General features: G+C 44.4%; 1 long non-coding RNA gene across 1 annotated transcript; it reads right to left on the bottom strand.

Moving 5' to 3' along the window:
* Window positions 1-1,618: 1,618 nt before the first annotated feature.
* Window positions 1,619-12,900, bottom strand: LOC120991471. The gene is made up of 4 exons (XR_005776682.1): window positions 12,776-12,900; window positions 6,831-6,834; window positions 4,577-4,586; window positions 1,619-1,629 (listed from the first exon to the last, which is right to left on the bottom strand). It is a non-coding gene; the product is annotated as an uncharacterized LOC120991471 (long non-coding RNA).
* Between the last annotated feature and the right edge of the window lie 755 nt (window positions 12,901-13,655).

Below are 13,655 nucleotides of genomic sequence, written 5' to 3'. Positions count from 1 at the left end.
AGCAGTATAGTACCTGGGGTATTGGGGAGCACAACGGGCACAGTATTAGGGGTGGCAGCAGGATGACACTGTGGGGACACCAGGATGAGAAGGTTGATGGAAAAATTGAGAAATCTAACGTGTCTGTGTTTCAAACTGTAGAGACGAGATGTGGCTGAAAGAATTTGCCATGGTGGTCTGGGTCAAATGGAGGAGAAGAGGAAAGAGAAGATCTACATGACAGGAGATGTCACTGGATGTAAGAGGTATGTGGTGCTGTATTCTCCTCCATGTCTTTTTTATTACAATTATATGTATTTTAAATTTGGCGACCAAATTTTTCAGTTTAGGACCCAATTTGGGGTATTTTTTTTAGTCTGAAGATGTCATATGGCCTAGGAAGAGACTGTGGCGCCCATGAAGCACTGCAGCCTCTTTATACAAAAAAAAAAACTAAACTAAATAGGAGGGAGGGGCCCTTCTCTCTTCCTGTACACTATCACATGGCTTGAGAGAGACTCAGGAGAGTCGAAATGTCTCCTTGTACTGATGCCTAATAAATAAATAACCACATTGCTTTGAATTGGAGGAGTGCTGCAGTTTTACTATTTTGAACTTTACCATCTGTGACCATATGCATGCAGGACCTTTTCTCCCGTTGAGAATATCTGATGTCTGACGGGAGTGACACACAGATCATAAGGGATCATTCACACAACTGTACCGTGCGGACCTATTCATTTTAATGGGGCCACAAAAGATGCAGACAGCACACCGTGTGCTGTCCGCATCTGTTGCCCCACAAAAAAAATAGAACACGTCCTATTCTTGTCCATTTTGTGGGACGCCTGTTCCTCAAATTGTGGAACACACACAGGAGGCATCCGTGTTTTGCGGAACCGCAATTTTCAGACTGCAAAACATGGTGCGATTGTGTAAATGAGCCCTAACTATGCTCAAAATGACTGATCCGTTTTTTCTTTCTTTATTTTTCTGTTCTTAAAGGGGTTGGCCACTTTTTGGTTACTGTTGAGCAATGAGTTTGAAAGATGATTAGCCACTTACTAATAAAGCCTTTATTGAAATTCTGTGTCATTTTCTATATTTCATAAGGTGTCCCCACTTGTTTGCTAAGTCTTTTGTGCTGTCCACACAGATGTCTTGCCCATAAAATGGCTGCTGATGGAAGATTATGTGACTAGGCAAATCACCTCCATGTGATGTCTTCTACATTCAAATACACTGCAACCTGCCCTTGAAATGGTGGGAGTATAGTAGGGGTGCTGTGTGTTTCAATAGAGAAAACACCACATGGCGGTGATTTACTTGATCACAGGACATTCCAGTGGAGGCCATCTTATGGACAGGACCTCTGTGTTGACAGCACAGATTTACCCAACAAGGGGACATGGCTTATGAAATATAGTACACAATATCAGCAATGGCCATATTGGCAATTGCAATATAGTCATTTTCCATACACATTGGTCACATTTTGCCAGAAAGTGGCCAACCCCTTTAAGGATCAGAACAACCAAACACTACATGGCAATATGCACACGGCCTAAGCTTGAATGGGTCCGCAATCCAGAAAGTCCGGTGCAGAACAGAGGCACAGAATCGTTAATTTCTAATGATAATTTGATTTCCCTTAGTCCTAACAGCAGCACAACTGGGGTATTACTGCCCCTGTGAACAATCAGGACAGGTGGAACTTTTATTAATTAAGTCAAAATAAAGTGGTAAATAACCAGGAGTGCCCCCTATAAAGCCCACCCCCAACACACAGACTGTGCATAATAGTAAGTATTAACAACAAAAATCTAGAGGGAGGGAGATGCATGTGCTGCTGTTAGGACTAAGGGAAAACAAATTATCATTAGAAATTAACGATTCCCTTACATCCAAACAGCAGCACAACTGGGGATTTAGCAAGAAGAAACCCTATGGGGAGGGTCCTCTAGCTGAACTGAACTCAGGACAGACCTGCCAAAGGAGGCCTGTTCTGAACTTCTTAGATCAAGCCTATAATGGCTTACAAATGTAGCATGGGAACTCCATGAGGCCGCAGTGCAAATGTGCTCCAATGGTACTATGCTTCTCTCAGCCACCGAGGTAGTGACGGCTCTCGTAGAGTGAGTGTGGACAAAAGCCAGGAGAGTCAACCCCTGAGCGACAAAAGCTACTCTGATTGCCTCCTTGATCCAGTGGCTTAATGTCGGTTTGGAAGCTTTAAGACCTCTGTTCCCGAGGGGGGCGTGGCCGGATGTGGAGCTGAGCGGTCGAACACCGCGCTAGCTCCGGAGACTGCAGCGAACAAAAGCAGCTCACAGAAGAGAAAGTGATCGATAATAATACCGCTACAGAAGGGGGACACTGGCTACCCACCAGAATTCAGCAGGGATGGGCCGCGTGAGAAAGGAGGGTCCGCCGAGCAGAAACGCAGCATTTAGAGCACCAGGAGAAATCCAAGATGGTGCCCGCTCCCCGCACCATGCGGCGCCCCAAGCTCTGCAGGAAGGTGAGCTCCCTACAGCACGTCCTGTACACTCACTGGACTCTCCTCCCTCAGCAAATCCCTCTCCCTCCAAAAAGCCACAGGATCCAGCCACTGCTGTATATAAACATATGATGCAAGATACTGCACCCACCTATGTAGCTGGGAACCTTCTCCAGGAGAGAGACTCTCACTTAACCCATTCCTCCCCGTTTCCTATTGATAGTGCCCAGTCTGCACCAGTCACTGAAGCCACCCTAAGGTCCCTACTATATGACCTAAGGCACTCTATACAAAAAGATATAACTACAGCATTTTCTGCTTTACAAAAAGATATCACTCAAATTGGAGAGAGGACATCTCATATTGAGGATAAAATGGAAGAGTTTACTAACGCCCACAACCAGTTAGTGGACGCACATAATGATGCTGAAGACAAAATATCAGCCCTAAAACTCAAACTAGTGGACCTTGAGGATCGTTCATTTAGAGGTATTCTGGAAACCGTCGAACCTGACGCTATAATGGACTTCCTTACAGATTACTTTGTTGCACTGGTCCCTAAAGCAGAACAAAGAGACCTATTAATTGATAGAGCGCACAAACTTCCCAAACCTAAAAGCGATCCCAGTGCCGCTCCCAGAGATATTATCGCTAGGCTGCATTTTTATCACTTCAAAGAAGCAATACTTAAAGCGGCAAATTCCACACAGGAGATTCCTGAACGTTTGAAGAATATACCGATTTTTCCGACCTTTCTGCGGCCACATTGAATAGGCGCAGAGAATTTTCTACCGCTACAAAAATCCTTAGGGATCATAATATCCCATATAAATGTGGCTACCCGGTGAAACTCCTGATTTTCAAAAATGGAATAACCCACGCTACTTCTTCTCCAAGCGACACCATGAGGCTGCTCCAGAAATGGTCTCTAGCAACAGTGGATGAAGATAGCACCTCACCCATGAAGAAGAAACCTCCTACCCTAACTAAAGAGTGGACCTGAAGGAATACCGGACGAGAAAGAACACTCTCGCCTTCCTTAAAGGATATATCTTTTTCAGTATATAAGGGTCACTAGACTGAATCACCTATTCATACTGTTTTCTGCAGGTCTCATCAGAGATGCTGCATTTATTTTATTTACCACTACCTCCAGTTACCTGGATAATTTTGGTATCCAAGTGGTTCTGTTATGGAATATAATGGACACTTGCTTGTCACTTACAAAATGGTGTCTGTCCGAGAGACAACCCCCAGTATGCATTCTATGATTGAAACTATTTGCAGCAAAAACTTGAAACTGTCAGGAATTCCTCTGAGTCTATCATACATATGCCTTAAACTTATTTCCTGTTTACATTCCTTCTTGCTCAAAGACCAATCATGTGAGCCCACTCCTCCCACTTATATGGAGGGTATATAATGTGAAGCCCCCACCTAATAAATTAGAGTTATGCTTTGACCTTATCTAGAGTGTCAGTGTTATTTCTATCGCCATGCATGCACGTATCTATCTATCTAATTTGGAGCAGTGTATCAACCTACCTGACCATTGATCAGAACCAGAACATTTTGGCGCCCAATGTGGGGCTCGAAGGTTGGACCCCCCTGTTCCCGTACCCCCGGATATCAGACATAGGAGGGGCACACCAACGGACACCGGGATCGCTACCAGTGATCTGAGGTAAGAAAACAGAGTAATCTTGCCTATACTGTGTCCCCTGGTGTAGCCTCTTGTCATCACTCTGAGGAAGGGGTGCGGAAGCAGCTGGGGCGCCGTTGAGGGCACGTAAGTAAGAACCCCACAGTAATTGATGAGATTTTGATACACTGTGTTTTATGTGTTGTGTTGTTCTGACGTCACTATGACCTTGAGCACCTGTGTATAAACTACCGAGTTACAAATTAAGGAAGCCTACCTCATTAGCCTACATCGCGGTACAGCCAGAGGCGTCTATCCGTATAGTAGAAGGGGAGGAGGCGGTCATAACCGGTCCAAAGGTGTACTACATGTCTGACTCAAAGAAGAACTCAGGTGGTTCAGGATCACAGGGTGCAAGCACAGGTTACGGACTAGACGGCTCCAGGAGATATTACATTATGGGAACTGTTGAAAGTGTCCCGAAGGGATGCTGCTCACCGGAGCAGTACGTGGCAGACAAGAGAGGAAAACGCTTCGTAAAGTGTTTACCCACGTTGGAGAAACATTATGAGATGTGTAAAGGTGGCACTCTTTATGTTGATACATGGAGAGCATTGTTAAATAAAAAAAAAAGGCAAACTTGCTGATAAAAAAATAGTACATGCAGAGGAGGTGTGACTGCAGCAAAGAATTTGAACGGACAGGGGGAGAACAGAAATATAATGAAAAGACCGGAAGATATTACTGTATGCCCAGGCAGCAGCCACCTTATAATTATGGTGTCATCAAGAAGAAGGGGGGGGGGTGGACCTGGGCCATATGTGGGCAACAGAATCCTCCCTCCAGTGTTACGTGCCTCGCATATGGTGCTTTAAGCCCACATAGCCACATTCCTGTAGCTCCCCGACACCTCCTACCCATAGCTCTTCATGAGACACTGTCATATTCCCAGCTGACGCCCACGGCTGGACTGTTAACCCCCGGTAACCCAGATCCCTCCGTCCTGCCTGTAAGCTCACAAGTTAAAGCACTCTATCCCATGATAAATCCTGATAGCATATTCAGTCTGCCACAGCGGGTTGTTCAAGTGATGGTCGGGAAGAAGGAGGAGGAGGATGGTGGGGATGAGAACCCAGCAGAACCACCCCCCGTGCATACAACTTTCCCCTCTCCTGCAGATATTAGCACTCCAAAACGGCAGTCAGACTTGACTAAGGAGGAGCGGCGGATACAGTTACATGACATAAAGAACAGATGAAGAATGTTTCAGGAGAGCAGTCTGAATTTTTGAGATATGCAAATAAGACCATTTTATCCAAAGCAATATCCAGGGGGCCACCTAGATATGTGTCATTCACACCAAATCAGCTGTATTCAATTGTCAGTCAGTTGCCGGACCCCGAGACCCAGCCCATGCCGTTTTACCGTAAATTAGATCAAATATACAAGACATATGGGTGTAAGTGGTCAGATCTACAAAGTATAGTAGAGTGATAAACAGGGGGCCATAGCTGGAAGGGGGGAGTGACGTCATGACATTGGCATGTGTGATAAGCGAGAACACTGTTTGCAAAGGCCAAAGAGATAATTAAAAGAAGATTGTCGCATTTACACATGCAGGCAAGCAATACACTTGGACTGTGATGCCTCAGGGAGCACAGAATAGCCCCTCATAGTTTAGCAAAGCCATGTCCTCCGTGCTCCAACCATGGCAGGCAGACAACCCGGAGGTTGAACTCCTACAATACTGGAGTTCTTACCCAAACTCATGGTGGACGCAACAGACCACTGGGCTACTACTCTAAGCGCCTTGACCCTGTAGCCAGTGCTGCCTCTTCCTGTGTCAGAGCTGTCCATGCTGCCAGCTCTCTTCTGGACGTCACATCTGACGTTGTGCTTGGGCACCCCCTCACTATTTTGGCTCCGCATGACATCTCTGCCATCCTCCAGCAGACACAACCCAAACACCTCACTGCACAATGCCACCTCCAGCTGCAGTGTAGTCTGCTCCTGTCAGATAATGTCACCATTCTGAAATGTCACATCCTTAACCCTGCTGCACTTCTTCCTCTTCCAAGGGGGAAGTATACTAGAGATTCAGGAGAAGCTTCTGAAGATTTTATTGATCTGCATGCTGAAGAAGATCTTCAGGAAGAAGAACTATGGACCTCAACTGACTCTCTTTACCAGGAACAGGATCATGATTGCATCACAATGATGGAAGCTGAAGTAGGGACACCACCATCAGTCCAAGACACTCCTCTGACAAACCCTCATTGGATTCTCTTTGTGGAGGGAAATTCCGTACAGGCATGGCAGTCACTAGTGAGCATGAAGTGCTCTGTGCAAGACAATTGCGCCCAGACAAGTCAGCACAGGAGGCTGAACTCATTGCCCTCACTGAAGCCTCCCTCATGGCAAAAGATTCCACCGCTAATATCTACATGGATTCCAGATATGCCTTTGGAGTGGTTCATGACTTTGGACTAATATGGAAGGCACAGGATTACATCACAGCCGCAGGAACCCCAATCAAAAATGCCTCAGCAGTAGCGGCCCTAATGGCAGCAGTACTCCTGCCCACTCAAGTGGCAGTGATCAAGGTAAAGTCCCATACAAGAACTGACACTCCTGAGGCCAGAGGAAATGCCCTAGCTGATCAAACAGCGAAGAGAGCAGCAATGGAAGAGGAAGGAGCCCAGACAGAACAGATCTGGAGCAAGAGGAAGTCAAATGGGACCTACTGAAACAAATGCAGAAACAGGCCACTCCCAGGGAAAAGGAAAACTGGTTGAAAGAGTCAGCCCTCGAAGAAGAATCCGGACTCTGGACACAGGGAAAGAGAGTATGCCTACCCAGAACTCTCTAATAGCCGCAATAGCTCATGGGCCCACCCACCAATCCAAAACCATCATGAAAGAGCTAATTGATAAAATATGGGTGGCCCCAGGGATCACCCCCGTCCTGGTGAGACATACTCAAGCGTGCCTTATCTGCGCAGAGTGTAATCCAGGTAGAACCAAGCCCACGGCCCGGAAATGTCTCCCAAAGACCTTATATGCCTTTCAGAGGATACAAATCGACCACATCAATGTGGTGCCATGGGTTTCAATATGTGCTGGTAGTGATAGACTTGTTCTCTGGGTGGCCAGAAGCCTACCCCGTCCAAAATCAGACAGCAACTACTACTGCTAAAAAAAACTGATGCAGGAGCTTGTCTGTAGGTTCGGAGTACCTGAGGTCATTGAGAGTGATCAGGGCCCAGCATTCACTGCCAGATTAACCCAAGAAGTCTGGGAAATGGTAGGGTTGCACCTGACGTATCACACCCCCTACAGGCCCCAAAGCAGCGGCAAAGTTGAAAGATTGAACTGGTTGTTGAAGTAAAAAATGTTGAAGATGACCAGGGAGACAGGGCTCAATTGGGTTTAGTGCTTGCCTATAGCACTCTTTTCAGTTAAGCACACACCAAGGCCTCCACACAAACTGACACCATACAAGATCCTATTTGGGTTAAGGGCCAAGAATGGGACAGTATTTCCCGCAACAGTTGCAAATGCATTATGAATCTGTTGCCAAATATGTGATAGCTCTGAGTAAACAATTGTCTAACATACATGCACAAGTTTTCTCTTACATTCCAGATCCTAACTCCCTAGAAGGAAGCCACACTCTGAAACCTGGAGAGTGGGTGGTGGTCAAGAAGCATATCAGAATTACCCTCGAACCACGATACGAGGGACCTTACCAGGTGCTGCTGACCACCCTAACTTCTGTAAAACTCGAGGGGAGACCTAACTGGATCCACGCATCACACTGCAAAAGAATACGAGTGCCAGCTCCAGATTTCGAGGGAACCACCGCTGAATCTGCATGATGCCTTTTGCAACAGTTATTGCTCTGCTACTTTTTGTCTACACCTACACAGTCACATATACACAGAATCTTCCAAAGACAGGAGGACAATTGGCCATCACCCAACAAAAAGAGAGGGATGGCTACATATTGACCACTTTTTGGTTTAATTCCTCCAGCACTCATGTGGCTACTTTCAAATTCGAATATTGCAGTCTAGTATTGTGCCCAATGCCAGCATGGCAATGTAGCGTGTACCAAACGGGCAGCCATAGATCTACATACATCTGTGTCACTGATAACCAGTATGGGGAACAGTGTAACTCATAAGGAGCAGTTGGGTGGAACACGGGAGACCCATGGGGATCCAGACCTGAGTGCCTGAGACAAAAAAGACAAAATGGGTAAATCCTTGCTTTCCCGCATGACACTGTTTAAGAGTAGAAGTAGAAGACTTTGGGAGGGATCCGTTTTCTCCACTATTTATGATAGAAAGAGGGTCCCAGGTGGCAAACCAATTCCTGGGAGACAACCTCGGACATTTCTTGTTAAATTATTGACTACTGGGGACAGAGATATGCTACTGAGAAGGGCGAGGGAATGCTCACCAGTTGTAAATAATAGATTGGCCTTTTTTCCTGATTTTTCAAAAGACATCCAAGAAAAGAGACGCTCATTTATGATGGTAAAAAAGAAGCTAATAGAAAGGGATATTAAATACTCCCTTATGTTCCCAGCAAAACTTCGGATTATTTTTAAGGACACAATCCTATTTTTTGATACTCCGGATAAAGCCGCGGATTGGCTTGAACGTAATGATATGTGACTCAGTTGTTCTAGGACTTGCGGGCAACAATAACTACTAGAGTTTTTTTTTTATACCCGCAACATATTTTTTCTCCGTTATTTAGTTGGGAGGTGCCGAGCAGGGGGGAGTGTGGGAGGGATGGTCACAGGAGAGAAATCTGCTACAATATGTGGTGGATTATTTGTATGGGGGGTGGGATCTGGGCTGTGATGCGTCCTTTTTTTTATTAGAATTCTCGCTTGGAATGTACGTGGTTTGGGGGATAGAGGAAAGAGACAAGCGGTCTTTGATCTGACACGGATCCATCTCCCAGCAACAGTGTGTTTGTTGGAAACGCATCTTACTGGGGAGACCTCCAGGGTGGTCTGCAGGGGATGGGCTGCGCACACGTATCATTCCACTTTTTCCAGCTACTCCAGAGGCATTACTGTTTTTATACATAGAATGATTGATTTCGTGTGCGAGGCATCCTCTGTCTACCAGCAAGGGAGATTTATCTTCCTATACTGCAGGTTGATGGGGAAGACATGTATCTTGGCTTTTGTCTATATTCCACCGCCATTCTCTTTTTCAGTCCTCAATTCTTTGCTATCATTCATGGATAAATGGCCAGAGTGTCCAACATTGATTATTGGTGTCATTAATCCCGTATTGGATAGGGTTTCTACGAGTAGCAAGGGAGATAACCCTGTTCAGGGGTCCCCATTGGCACGGTTTTGCTCTGAGGCTGGGTTCGAAGATGTTTGGGGATACCTAGGACAGGGGAAAAGGGCCTTTTCATGTATTAGTAAAGCAGGTAAATCTATGTCCAGAATAGACCTTGCCCTGATAATTAGAAAATATGTGAGACTGGTAAAGCGAATGAAGTATGAAACAAGGTCATTCTCGGACCACTTGCCGCTACTCCTTGAACTTTGTTTGACTCAGGAAAGATACATACAGAAACCCCCATTTAGATTAAACTCTTATTGGTTATCAGTAATAAAGGGACATTAAATAATTCAGAATGAAATCAACCGATTCTGGGATAACAACTATGGCTCAGCAAAAATCCAGGTGGTATGGGACACCTTTAAGGCCTATATGAGGGGAATGATGGTCAGTAATATCGCAAACATCAGAAAGGAGTACGGGAAAAAACAGAAAAACTTCGAATAACTAGCATCTCTGGCGACACAATCCTTCTACACTGCGTGCAGAATTATTAGGCAAATGAGTATTTTGACCACATCATCCTCTTTATGCATGTTGTCTTACTCCAAGCTGTATAGGTCAAAAGAAGGACTTGACAGGCTCAGAAAAGTCAAAAATAGTGAGATATCTTGCAGAGGGATGCAACACTCTTAAAATTGCAAAGCTTCTGAAGCGTGATCATCGAACAATCAAGCGTTTCATTCAAAATAGTCAACAGGGTCGCAAGAAGCGTGTGGAAAAACCAAGGCGCAAAATAACTGCCCATGAACTGAGAAAAGTCAAGCGTGCAGCTGCCAAGATGCCACTTGCCACCAGTTTGGCCATATTTCAGAGCTGCAACATCACTGGAGTGCCCAAAAGCACAAGGTGTGCAATACTCAGAGACATGGCCAAGGTAAGAAAGGCTGAAAGACGACCACCACTGAACAAGACACACAAGCTGAAACGTCAAGACTGGGCCAAGAAATATCTCAAGACTGATTTTTCTAAGGTTTTATGGACTGATAAAATGAGAGTGAGTCTTGATGGGCCAGATGGATGGGCCCGTGGCTGGATTGGTAAAGGGCAGAGAGCTCCAGTCCGACTCAGACGCCAGCAAGGTGGAGGTGGAGTACTGGTTTGGGCTGGTATCATCAAAGATGAGCTTGTGGGGCCTTTTCGGGTTGAGGATGGAGTCAAGCTCAACTCCCAGTCCTACTGCCAGTTTCTGTAAGACACCTTCTTCAAGCAGTGGTACAGGAAGAAGTCTGCATCCTTCAAGAAAAACATGATTTTCATGCAGGACAATGCTCCATCACACGCGTCCAAGTACTCCACAGCGTGGCTGGCAAGAAAGGGTATAAAAGAAGAAAATCTAATGACATGGCCTCCTTGTTCACCTGATCTGAACTCCATTGAGAACCTGTGGTCCATCATCAAATGTGAGATTTGCAAGGAGGGAAAACAGTACACCTCTCTGAACAGTGTCTGGGAGGCTATGGTTGCTGCTGCACGCAATGTTGATGGTGAACAGATCAAACACTGACAGAATCCATGGATGGCAGGCTTTTGAGTGTCCTTGCAAAGAAAGGTGGCTATATTGGTCACTGATTTGTTTTTGTTTTGTTTTTGAATGTCAGAAATGTATATTTGTGAATGTTGAGATGTTATATTGGTTTCACTGGTAATAATAAATAATTGAAATGGGTATATATTTGTTTTTTGTTAAGTTGCCTAATAATTATGCACAGTAATAGTCACCTGCACACACAGATATCCCCCTAAAATAGCTAAAACTAAAAACAAACTAAAAACTACTTCCAAAAATATTCAGCTTTGATATTAATGAGTTTTTTGGGTTCATTGAGAACATGGTTGTTGTTCAATAATAAAATTAATCCTCAAAAATACAACTTGCCTAATAATTCTGCACTCCCTGTATACAAATAAGACGGAGGAGAATAGGGAAAGTATGCAAAGGACCACACAAGCATACTCTAATTTCTTGCTGGACAAGGCCCAACAAAGTTTATTTTTTAAAGGGCAAAAATATTATACAGAGTCAGGGCGACCTGGTAAACTTCTGTCCAGAGTGATCTTGAGTCAAGAATCTAAAAAATATATAGATAATGTCCGATTGGCCAATGGTAGAACGGTTAGTGGACAGGGTCCGGTAGAGAAAGCCTTTGTGGACCACTTCCTAGATCTTTATAAAGCTGAATCCAAGATTACAGATGAAATGATGGATTATTATCTTGATGGCATTGTTTTACCAACTATTACTGGGGCTCAAAAGAAAGCACTTGAGGTAGAGTTTTCAATTCAGGAACTTGAGGGGGCTATTAAATTATGCTCGGCTAATTCCACCCCCGGTTCAGATGGACTCCCATACGAATTCTATAGTAAATACAAGGAGTTTATTCTCCCTAGACTGTTGGGGGTCTTTGCTGAATTGGTGGAGGATGGGAAACTGCCAGATTCAATGATGGAAGCCGTAATAACATTAATTCCAAAAAAAGGCAAGGATCCTGCAGATCTGGAATCATATAGACCAATCTCACTGCTTAATGCAGATGTAAAGCTCCTTGCAAGGATTTTGGCCACAAGGCTCTTTAGGGTTATTTCCTCCATTGTCCATCCAGATCAGAATGGCTTTATTCCAAACAAGGGTACGCATCACAATCTGCATCGGCTCTTTGCCAACATACAGGCCCTTGGGGGGACTACCCGCTCCATCCTGTCACTGGATGCCTCTAAGGCCTTTGACAGGGTGGAGTGGCGCTTCCTCTGGAGGGTTCTGACAAGGATGGGCTTTGGGGAAAGATTTATAAATATCCTTAAATTAATGTATAGATCTCCCACGGCAAAACTGAGTCTTAATGGGATTCTGACCACTAGTTTTGATTTAAATAGAGGTACGCGGCAGGGCTGCCCACTATCCCCACTTCCCCACTGTTATTCGATATTTATATTGAACCCTTAGCTTTGGCCATCAGGCAGGATGATCAGGTTAAAGGATTTGGAACACTAGGAGCGCAAGACCGTATATCTTTATATGCGGATGATGTTCTTTTTTTTATAGACCACACGGAAACAATTCTTCCTAGAACTATTCAAATGGTTAAATCATTTGGTGAGGTCTCTGGTCTGCTTATAAACTGGTCTAAGACCAGTTTGATGCCAATCGACCCGTTACCTCAGAAAGAGGCTCTCGTGACCCAATTGGACATTGTAACACTTTTCAATACTTGGGCTTGATTATATCACCCAGGGTTGAAAATTTTGTGCAACTTAATCTGATCCCCCTAATAACGAAAACTAGAGCTAAAATAGGGATTTGGCTGAGACTTCCCCTATCTAGAGCTGACCGAGTTTCATTGGTTAAAATGGTGATACTACCACAATTCCTTTATGTGCTCAGGAATACACCTACCTGGATAGAAGACAAATATTTTAAACTCATGGAAAGAATAATTTATATTTTAGTGTGGGGAAGAAAACGAGTTTGAATAAAACTCGAATATCTATATAAACCACTGGAGTGTGGGGGTTTAAACCTCCCCTATCTTAAAGGGTACTTTATTGCTGCCCAGCTATTGATGTGCTATGAATCAAAAAATAGTGCACTTCTAGGGAGGCTAGTAGGTAGTCATGTTCATAATAATATATTTACCCTTCTGGAATCTGGGCTACTGAGGAGCCATGAGCGGGGTTACAGAGAGACTATAAAACTACTTTTGAAAGTGTGGGCTACTACTAGAACATGGCTGAAGGTAAAGGGTTCACTCACATTCACGCCTCTTTGGCATAATGTACACTTACAGATGTTAGATGGTATTGCAGCGGACACATATTGGCAAAAGAATAGAATCTTGTATATCTCACAAGTAGTTAAAGACAGAGAGATTAAGTCATTTACAGAGCTATCACATAATGTAGAAAACCTTTCATGGTTTAGGTACTTTTAACTGCGTTCAGCATTATTTAGCTTGGACGATAAACTGGTGTTGGATATAGATAGTTCATCCTTTTTGAATGATTGAATAGGGAGGACACCCTTTAGAATGAAGATTTCAAATATATATAAACTATTAGTTAAGGCACGGTTTAGTGATACACAGTCACCAGGACAAAGAGCCTGGGAATTGGATTGTCCGAATATACAATTAGAAGGATGGGGGAATATCTTTGCGAATTTA

Source organism: Bufo bufo, chromosome 2, assembly GCF_905171765.1.
Source record: "Bufo bufo chromosome 2, aBufBuf1.1, whole genome shotgun sequence".
Lineage (NCBI taxonomy): Eukaryota > Metazoa > Chordata > Amphibia > Anura > Bufonidae > Bufo > Bufo bufo.
Note: the sequence above shows the minus strand (reverse complement) of the source record. Positions and strands in the feature narration are given on the sequence as shown.